Below are 9952 nucleotides of genomic sequence, written 5' to 3' on the forward strand. Positions count from 1 at the left end.
ATGAGTTTGAGCAAACTCCGGGAGATGATGGATGTGGGATCTGGGCATGCTGCAGTCCATGGGGTCACAAAGAGTTGGACACAAGTCGGACATGACTGAGTGACTGAACAGCAGCTAAGCAGGAAGGATACCGGAGCTGCCTCTTACCTGCTCACGAGTCCCGCAATGTGCATTTGTCCCCAGCACAGAGTTCAGTGACATTATGTTAGCATCTTGAAGTTGGCCATAGTGCGGACACTTATACCTTGGAAATTGGCAAACATCGAGATTAGGGCTTTTTAAACAGACAGCTAGCTGTTAAATATTTACCAGCTCACCAGTCCTACAGGAACCACCCTTTGAGTTTCAAAGACATCAGCTTACATCAAATTGCTTCTGTTCATAAGTCCTTATTCCACAAAGAAGTCATAGGAGCATCTGGATAAATGACAAGATGGGCATAGTTTACAAAATGTGCCTGAGGTGGCTATAATATTTAGCTCTCATACCAATTTAATGTACATCAATAAGGAGGTACTGCTAAAGGAGGCTTAAAATAGCAATGTATAAATCTCTTCTCTTCACAGAGTGAGTTTCCACTTTGCATATCGAAATATGAGGATCAATTGAGATTCGTGGTACTAGGAATATTTTAGACATTGAAATGAATATGGGCAGATAATAGAAAAAATTCCTTCCTCTTTTCCTTCTTTCTTTTATCCTACCTTTCCTTTCCTTTCCTTTCTTCTTCCTTTTTATAAAACAACATTTGAGTTTTTAAGAGAAACATATTAGTGGAACTTGTCTAAGAAAGTCAGGAAAAGGCGAAAGAAGAAGATTGAACTAGAGAAGGATGAACAGAAAGAGAAAAAAAGATAAGCAAAAAGGTACAAAAGAAATATCAGACATACAACAGCCAAACAAATACTTTCAGTGAGGAAGCTAATTAAACTCTATACTTTTAAAAATAATTTTTAAGTAATCAATGGTCTTCTTAAAATCAGTAAGGTGAATACAGTTCTTTAGTTGAGACGTTACCTTCTCTCAGAGCCCACAAATATGCATGAGGCAATCTGCAGTTTGAGCTACTTGTATTTCAGGAAAGGCCATTGAAGAGTTCTCTCAATGAGCAGCAAAACATTATTGCCAGCCTACCAGCTCTTCTGTAATTCACAATATTATCTACTTTTAAGCAGCCCTCTAAGGGGAGAATGTTGAGTCCAGGGGGAGCCAAAGCAGGCAAAGTGTTGCAGAATTTTGACTTCTATACATTATTTTAGCCCAAAATTATTTGTGATGAAATAAGGCACTGGAAAACTATGACAATAAGAAAAATTTGGAATTATCATTAACACCTAAGTGAGTCAAGAGATTCAGGGTCTTTCTTCTCCTTTTACCTAAGATCCTTTAGTGGTTCTCAGAGTCTTGCTGGAGAGGTCAACATGAAAAAACTTTTGTAATGCTAGAAGGATGGATTTTATGTTTTTATAAGTCTTCTTCATAGGACCACCCTAAGTGTTTGTCTTAGGTCCATTCCACCCAGGAAAGAAAGAGATGAAAGGAAAAGGCTAAACAGCAGAGAGGAAGCTAAGTCTTGCTCTTCCCGTATGTCAAGGTAATTGGCCTTGGCCTTTCTTGCTCATGGGACTTTGGGACAGTAACTCAGAAGCAATATGAAGAATAAATTTGGATTCTGGACAGTTCCTTAATACTATCTTGTTGATGAACTATCTTCCTTGAGCTGCTTCATCAAAGGCTGCACCAGTGTTCTCAAAGGTCGCCATGATTTATCACAGCTCAACAAACGTATCCATGGGTATGTTCCAGTCCTTTATAAATTAAAGTTCAGGATTCTAGATAAATTAAAATAAAAGAATACTGACTCTTCTGTAAGGCTGTGGCTCTAACAACTGGATCTCCATGAGCAACTTATCATGCCAGTCTTATAACATATTGAAGAAATTCACACATCCCCAGAAGGAATTCTACGATTCACTGATTTCCTCAATTTGCTTTTCAAAAAAAACTAAGTGACTCTCTGAGCCAGAAGATTATTTAACTTCTGACATTTTAAGGTATGGAACATATTGAATTTAAAATTAAGTCTGAATAAACATTGATTAATATATGATATCAAAAGTTCCAAATCAAAACAATTTTAAGACAAGTATATATGTAAATACAAATATGTAACATAAATGTAAAACATTTGCTTCATCTAAAGAAATGTTTAAAAATGGGAATAAAGTAAAGCACACTAGTTTAAAAGTCATCCAACAACTATAAAGAAGAGAACAAGGCAGGCTGCCACGTAATACTGAGCAGAGTTCTCTGTGCTATACAGTAGGAACTTGATTGTTATCCATTTTAAACATAGTGATGGGGAGGGAAGTGGGAGGGGGGTCATGTTTGGGAACGCATGTAAGAATTAAAGATTTTAAAATAAAAAAAATAAATAAAATTAACATCTAGAAAAAAAAAGAACATATGTTAACAAAATGGTAAAAAATTGAAAGCAAAGATATATTGGTAGTATTGTCATAACTTTATATTTAATTCAAGATTTTATTTCACAAGATCTGTATTAGTACTTATAATTTTGTCTGTAAAACAAAATTTCAAATGTAGTTGCTTAAGCATGTAGAGATTTGTTTTTCTATAATAAAATTAGTCCAAAGAAAAAAAAATAATAAAATAAAATAAAATAAAAATGTCAATATATTTTAAACATAGTGATGAGTACATGTAGATCCCTGAATGGGAGGGAATTTGGGGGGAGAATTGCTGTTGTTGTTCAGTTGCTAAGTTGTGTTTGACTCTTTGTGACCCCATATATTGCAGCATGCCAGGCTTCCCTGTCCTTTACCATCTCCAGGAGTTTGCTCAAACTCAAGTCCATTGAGCAGGTGATGCCACCCAACCATTTCATCCTCTGTCTTCTGCTTCTCCTCCTGCCTTCAATCTTTCCTCACATCGTGGTCTTTTCCAATGACTCAGCTCTTCACATCAGGTGGCCAAAGTATTAGCATTGTCAGGCAGGTTCTTTACCACGAGTGCCAGCTGGGAAGCCCTTAGCGGAGAATAGATACATGTATTAATATATGTAAAACTGAGTCCCTTTGCTGTCCACTGAAAATTGTTACAACATTGTTAATCAGGTATATTCCAATATAAAATAAAAAGTCAAAAAAGAAGATAATAAAAATCATTCGTAATTCTGCTACTTAGAGGTTATCATTGAAGTATTTTTAAGGCATGTTGTACAAGTCAGCTGTTACAGTAATGATTCTCCTTAACAAAACAGACTACAACAACAGACATTTATTTTCTCTTCATCATGAAGGTATAGATCAATAATTTGGCTGGAATTTCTCTTTCTAGGCTCAGCTGGTTTCACCTGGCCTGGCTCTAGAAAGGAGGTAAGTTCATGTCTCATTCTGGGTTGGGTGAAAGCCCAGTGTCTCTTCCTCTGTCTGTAATAGCAGAAGCAGAGAGGTCAGTTCAACCATGCCAGCTTATTTAAATTGTCTGCTCACACCACACCTTGCAGGAGTTCATTAAACTAAACCTACTTATACGACCAGTCAGAGTCAGTGGGGCAGGGAACACACTCCCAGATAGGGGAAACTAGAGTAAGGCAATGGAGGAAGAAACGGTAAGCAAATCCTATAATTATATGCAGATATATACACATAGTTATATAGGTATATGCACATATGTTTATATGTATAACATATGTTTATATATGTAAACATATATATATAGGTGAGGCTTCCAGGTGGTGCTAATGGTAAAGAACCCACCTGCCAATGATTTCCCTTACACATTTTTCCTATTGTAATCTTTGTCACTTGCTTATTGGTTGCAGAAACTTAATGAATTGTATCATCGTATTGCCAATATTTTTCTTAGTTTGTGTTCTACCTATTCATTTTGTCTTTTGACATTGATATTATAAATTTTCATATAGAAAAATGAATCAAGAAAAAGACCAATTTTTTTAGATGAATGATCTTTGCTTTGCAATTTCTTTTGCTTTAAGTTTAGAAAGTATTTACTTTTCTAATCACATTGATTATATTCTTTGCAGCCAAAGATGGAGAAGCTCTACACAGTCAGCAAAAACAACACCAGGAGCTGACTGTGGCTCAGATTATGAACTCCTTATTGCCAAATTCAGACTTAAATTGGAGAAAATGGGGAAAACCACTAGACGATTCAGGTATGACCTAAATCAAATCGCTTAAGATTATACAGCAGAAGTGAGAAATAGATTTAAGGGACTAGATCTGATAGACAGAGTGCCTGATGAACTATGGACAGAGGTTTGTGACATAGTACAAGAGACAGGGATCAAGACCGTCCCCATGGAAAAGAAATGCAAAAAAGAAAAATGGCTGTCTTAGGCGGCCTTACAATTATCTGGAAAAGAAGAGAAGCGAAAAGCAAAGGAGAAAAGAAAAGATATAAGCATTTGAATGCAGAGTTCCAAAGAAGAGTAAGGAGAGATAAGAAAGCCTTCCTCAGTGATCAATGCAAAGAAATAGAGGGAAACAATAAAATGGGAAAGACTGCAGATCTCTTCAAGAAAATTAGAGACACCAAGAGAACATTTCGTACAAAGATGAGCTCAATAAAGGAAGAAATGGTATGGACCTAACAGAAGCAAAAGAAGAGGGTGCAAGAATACATGGAAGAACTGTACAAAAAAGATCTTCATGATGCACGTAATCATGATGGTGTGATCAATCACCTAGAGCCAGACATCCTGGAATGTGAAGTCAAGTGGGCCTTAGAAAGCATCACTACGACCAAAGCTAGAGGAAGTGATGGAATTCCAGTTGAGCTATTTCAAATCCTGAAAGATGATGCTGTGAAAGTGCTGCATTCAATATGCCAGCAAATTTGGAAAACTCAGCAGTGGCCACAGGATTGGAAAAGGTCAGTTTTTATTCCAATCCCAAAGAAAGGCAATGCCAAAGAATGCTCAAACTATCACACAATAGCACTCATCTCACATACTAGTAAAGTAATGCCCCAAATTCTCCAAGCCAGGCTTCAGCAATACGTGAGCCATGAAATTCCAGATGTTCAAGCTGGTTTTAGAAAAGGCAGAGGAACCAGAGATCAAATTACCAACATCCGCTGGATGATCAAAAAAGCAAGAGAGTTCCAGAAAAGCATCTATTTCTGCTTTGTTGACTACACCAAAGCCTTTGACTGTGTGGATCACAATAAACTGTGGAAAATTCTGAAAGAGATAGGAATACCAGACCACCTGACCTGCCTGTTGAGAAACCTGTATGCAGGTCAGGAAGCAACAGTTAGAATTGGACATGGAACAACAGACTGGTTCCAAATAGGAAAAGGAGTATATCAAGGCTGTATATTGTCACCCTGCCTATTTAATTTATATGCAGAGTACATCATGAGAAATGCTGGACTGGAAGAAACACAAGCTGGAGTCAACATTGCCAGGAGAAATATCAATAATCTCAGACATGCAGATGACACCACCCTTATGGCAGAAAGTGAAGAGGAACTAAAAGCCTCTTGATGAAAGTAAAGAGGAGAGTGAAAAAGTTGGCTTAAAGCTCAACATTCAGAAAACGAAGATCATGGCATCTGGTCCCATCACTTCATGGGAAATAGATGGAAAAACAGTGGAAACAGTGTCAGACTTTATTTTTTGGGGCTCCAAAATCACTGCAGATGGTGATTGCAGCCATGAAATTAAAAGATGCTTACTCTTTGGAAGAAAGTTATGACCAACCTAGATAGTATATTCAAAAGCAGAGACATTACTTTGACAACAAAGGTCCATCTAGTCAAGGCTATGGTTTTTCCAGTGGTCATGTATGGATGTGAGAGTAGGACTATAAAGAAAGCTGAGCACCGAAGAATTGATGCTTTTGAACTGTGGTGTTGGAGAAGACTCTTGATTGTCCCTTGGACTGCAAGGAGATCCAACCAGTCCATCCTAAAGGAGATCAGTCATGGGTGTTCATTGGAAGGATTGATGCTGAAGATGAAACTACAGTACTTTGGCCACCTGGTGGGAAGAGTTGACTCATTGGAAAAGACCCTGATGCTGGGAGGGATTGGGGGCAGGAGGAGAAGGGGAAAGCAGAGGATGAGACGGTTGGATGGCATCACCTACTCGATGGACATAAGTTTGAGTGAACTCCGGGATTTGGTGATGGACAGGGAGGCCTGGCGTGCTGTGATTCATGGGGTTGCAAAGAGTTGGACACGACTGAGTGACTGAACTGAACTGAACTGAACTGAAGACTGGTACGATTTACTTATTTTGTGCTTTTTTTTTTTTTTAAAATGGTTTAATCCTTTATATTTATATTTTACTTTTTGACCCTTTTGAATTTATTTTATTCAGTCTGTGGTCTGAGACTAGGAGGTAAATTCTGTCCCTTCTAAAAAATTAGTTAGCACCATACAGATAATAAAGTGAAATCGCTCAGTCATGTCTTACTCTTTTCTGCCCTATGGACTGTAGCCTACCAGGCTTCTCTGTCCATGGGATTTTCCAGGCTAGAGTACTGTAGTGGGTTGCCATTTCCCTTTCTAGGGTATCTTCCCAACCCAGGGATCAAACCCAGGTCTCATACATCGCAGGCAGACGCTTTACCTTCTGAGCCACCAAGGAAGACTATATAGAGAATAATATTTTCCTAATTAAAAAAATTAAGCATATAAGTAATGTACTAAGAGTACCTAAGTATGTATCAGTATTAAGATACTGCTGCTGCTGCTGCTACTAAATCACTCCAGTCGTGTCCGACTCTGTGCGACCCCATAGACGGCAGCCCGCCAAGCTCCCCTGTCCCTGGGATTCTCCAGGCAAGAACACTGGAGTGGGTTGCCATTTCCTTCTCCAATGCATGAAAGCGAAAAGTGAAAGTGAAGTCTCTCAGTCATGTCCGACTCTTAGCAACCCCATGGACTGCAGCCTAGCAGGCTCCTCCATCCATGGGATTTTCGAGGCAAGAGTACTGGAGTGGGGTGCCATTGCCTTCTCTGATTAAGATACTACATAAAGTTTAAATTAAAAACATTATTACCAAAACAAAGATCCTCTAATAATTTAGGGGAGGAATGTTTGACAAACCAGTTAAAGGTAGAAATTAACATTAATTCAATGTCTCTGTTACTTCATTCTCTTATTTATGACACAAAATAATATATGCATAACTGAGAAAATCTTTTTAACTATCAGCTGGATAAAGTTAACAACTGTCTATATCCATTTATTTGAATTTTTTAAAAAATCATATTCTTTCTTTGAAAACTAGCCTCGGTATAGTAGAGGAAGAGATAAATAAACATGGAGCTCACAATTAGGAAACCCAGATTCGAGTTCTCTTTGGAAGCTGTTTGACTTTGATCAAGATAACCTTTTTCATCATCAGTGTACTTATCTAAATTGAGAAGGCAAAAATGCCACCAGGGTTATACACTGAAGAAAAATAATAAGGATATAATAAAGACAAAAATATTTTTCAGTTCAGTTCAGTCACTCAGTCATGTCCGAATCTTTGCGAAACTATGAATTGCAGCACTCCAGGCCTCCCTGTCCATCACCAAATCCCGGAGTCTACCCAAACCCATGTCCATCGAGTCGATGTTGCCATCCAGCCATCTCATCCTCTGTCATCCCCTTCTCCTCCTGTCCCCAATCCCTCCCAGCATCAGAGTCCTTTCCAATGAGTCAACTCTTCCCACCAGGTGGCCAAAGTATTGGAGTTTCAGTTTCAGCATCAGTCCTTCCAATGAACACCCAGGACTGATCTTCTTTAGGATGGACTAGTTGGATCTCCTTGCAGTCCGAGGGACTCTCAAGAGCTTTCTCCAACATCATAGTTCAAAAGCATCAATTCTTCAGCGCTCAGCTTTCTTCACCATCCGACTCTCACATCCATACATGACCACTGGAAAAGCCATAGCCTTGACTAGACGGATCTTTGTTGTCAGAGTAATGTCTCTGGCTTTTGAATATGCTATCTAGGTTGGTCACAACTTTCCTTCCAAGGAGTAAGCATCTTTTAATTTCATGGCTGCAATCTCCATCTGCAGTGATTTTGGAGCCCCCCAAAATAAAGTCTGACACTGTTTCCACTGTTTCTCCATCTATTTGCCATGAAGTGATGGGACCAGATGCCATGATCTTAGTTTTCTGAATATTGAGCTTTAAGCCATCTTTTTCACTCTTCTCCTTCTCTTTAACATTTACTGACTAATCATTGTGTTGATAAGTGCTTCACATGGATTTCTTAATTTTGTCTTCATGTTATCCTTACAAAAATATCCAGTAGTACAAACATTACCCTATTTCACAGATGGGGTATCTGAGAAATTAAGTCCCTTGCCACATTCCCAGAACTTGGTAGTGGATGAGGATGCAAAAGGTTGTACATTAGAACAAAGTTCAGTTCAGTTCAGTCGCTCAGTTGTGTCCAACTCTTTGCGACCCCATGAATCGCAGCACGCATCACCGCATCACCAACTCCTGGAGTTCACTCAGATTCATGTCCATCGAGTCAGTGATGCTATCCAGCCATCTCATCCTCTGTCGCCCCCTTCTCCTCCTGCCCCCAATCCCTCCCAGCATTGAAGTCTTTTCCAATGAGTCAACTCTTCGCATGAGGTGGCCAAAGTACTGGAGTTTCAGCTTTAGCATCATTCCTTCCAAAGAAATTAGAACAAAGTAGAGCATTGTAAAAACATCAGAGGTTACTGTGCAAGCATGTTTCCTTTGACGGTTTCCGCTTGGAAGTCCTCTTTCCCTTGCTGTCTTCTTTACTTCATGATGGTTTTCGTCCATTTCATGCAGATGGTTCTGAGCCATAGAAGCCAGGAGAAGAGTCTGAGCTTCATTGTTCATTTTTGGGTTCCTCATCATTGGTAAACTCGTACAGTCTCTTCCTGCATCTCTGTTTCTTTCCTTTTTTCTTTTATACTGAAGACTCAGAACAATTTCTCCCCTCTATACCCTCAGTTGGAGAAGGCAATGGCACCTCACTCCAGTACTCTTGCCTGGAAAATCCCGTGGACGGAGGAGCCTGGTAGGCTGCAGTCCATGGGGTCGCCAAGAGTCGGACACAACTGAGCGACTTCACTTTCACTTTTCACTTTCATGCATTGGAGAAGGAAATGGCAGCCCACTCCAGTGTTCTTGCCTGGAGAATCCCAGGGACGGGGGAGCCTGGTGGGCTGCTGTCTATGGGGTCGCACAGAGTCGAACATGACTGAAGTGACTTAGCAGTATACCCTCAGTGGATTTTGTTTCCTGATTTAATTTATGATTTAAGAAACTATGCTTTCCCTAAGGAAACTCTGAAATTTCTAAGGAAAAACATACTTTTTCACAGTTATCACCCAAAAGATAATAGCCCCCAAGAGCACCCATCTCTTGCACACGCTTGTTCCTGGGAACAGGTATTTAGCAGGTCATTTCAAGTTCCAGCTACAGCTTTGTCATAGACTCTAAAACAAAGACCAGCAGCATAACAGATGGTTTCTCCTAAACCAAACCATGAAAAGTGAAAGTGTTAGTCACTCAGTGGTGTTTAACTCTTTGTGACCCCATGGACTGTAGCTCTCCAGGCTCCTCTGTCCGTGGGATTCTCCAGGCAAGACTATTGGAGTGGGTAACCATTCCCTTCTCCATGAGATCTTCCTGACCGAGAGAACAAACCCAGATCTGCTGCATTGCAGGCAAGTTCTTTACCATTTGAGCCACCAGGGAAGCCCCCAATCAAACCAGTGCTGTCCACATTTTGAAAAAAATATTCACAAAATTTTTCATTAGTGTAAATAACACATTTACCTGGGTTTAGTAAGTTTTTAATTTTTTACTTGGAGTTCTCATGAGGCTGAGATTCCACAAGGTAAGTGTGGGAGGTGGGAGGAAGATCAGCTTTAATCTAATTGGTAATCAACTTCTCAGTTTACAAGG

This window comes from Ovis aries, chromosome 16, assembly GCF_016772045.2.
Source record: "Ovis aries strain OAR_USU_Benz2616 breed Rambouillet chromosome 16, ARS-UI_Ramb_v3.0, whole genome shotgun sequence".
Taxonomy (NCBI): Eukaryota; Metazoa; Chordata; class Mammalia; order Artiodactyla; family Bovidae; genus Ovis; species Ovis aries.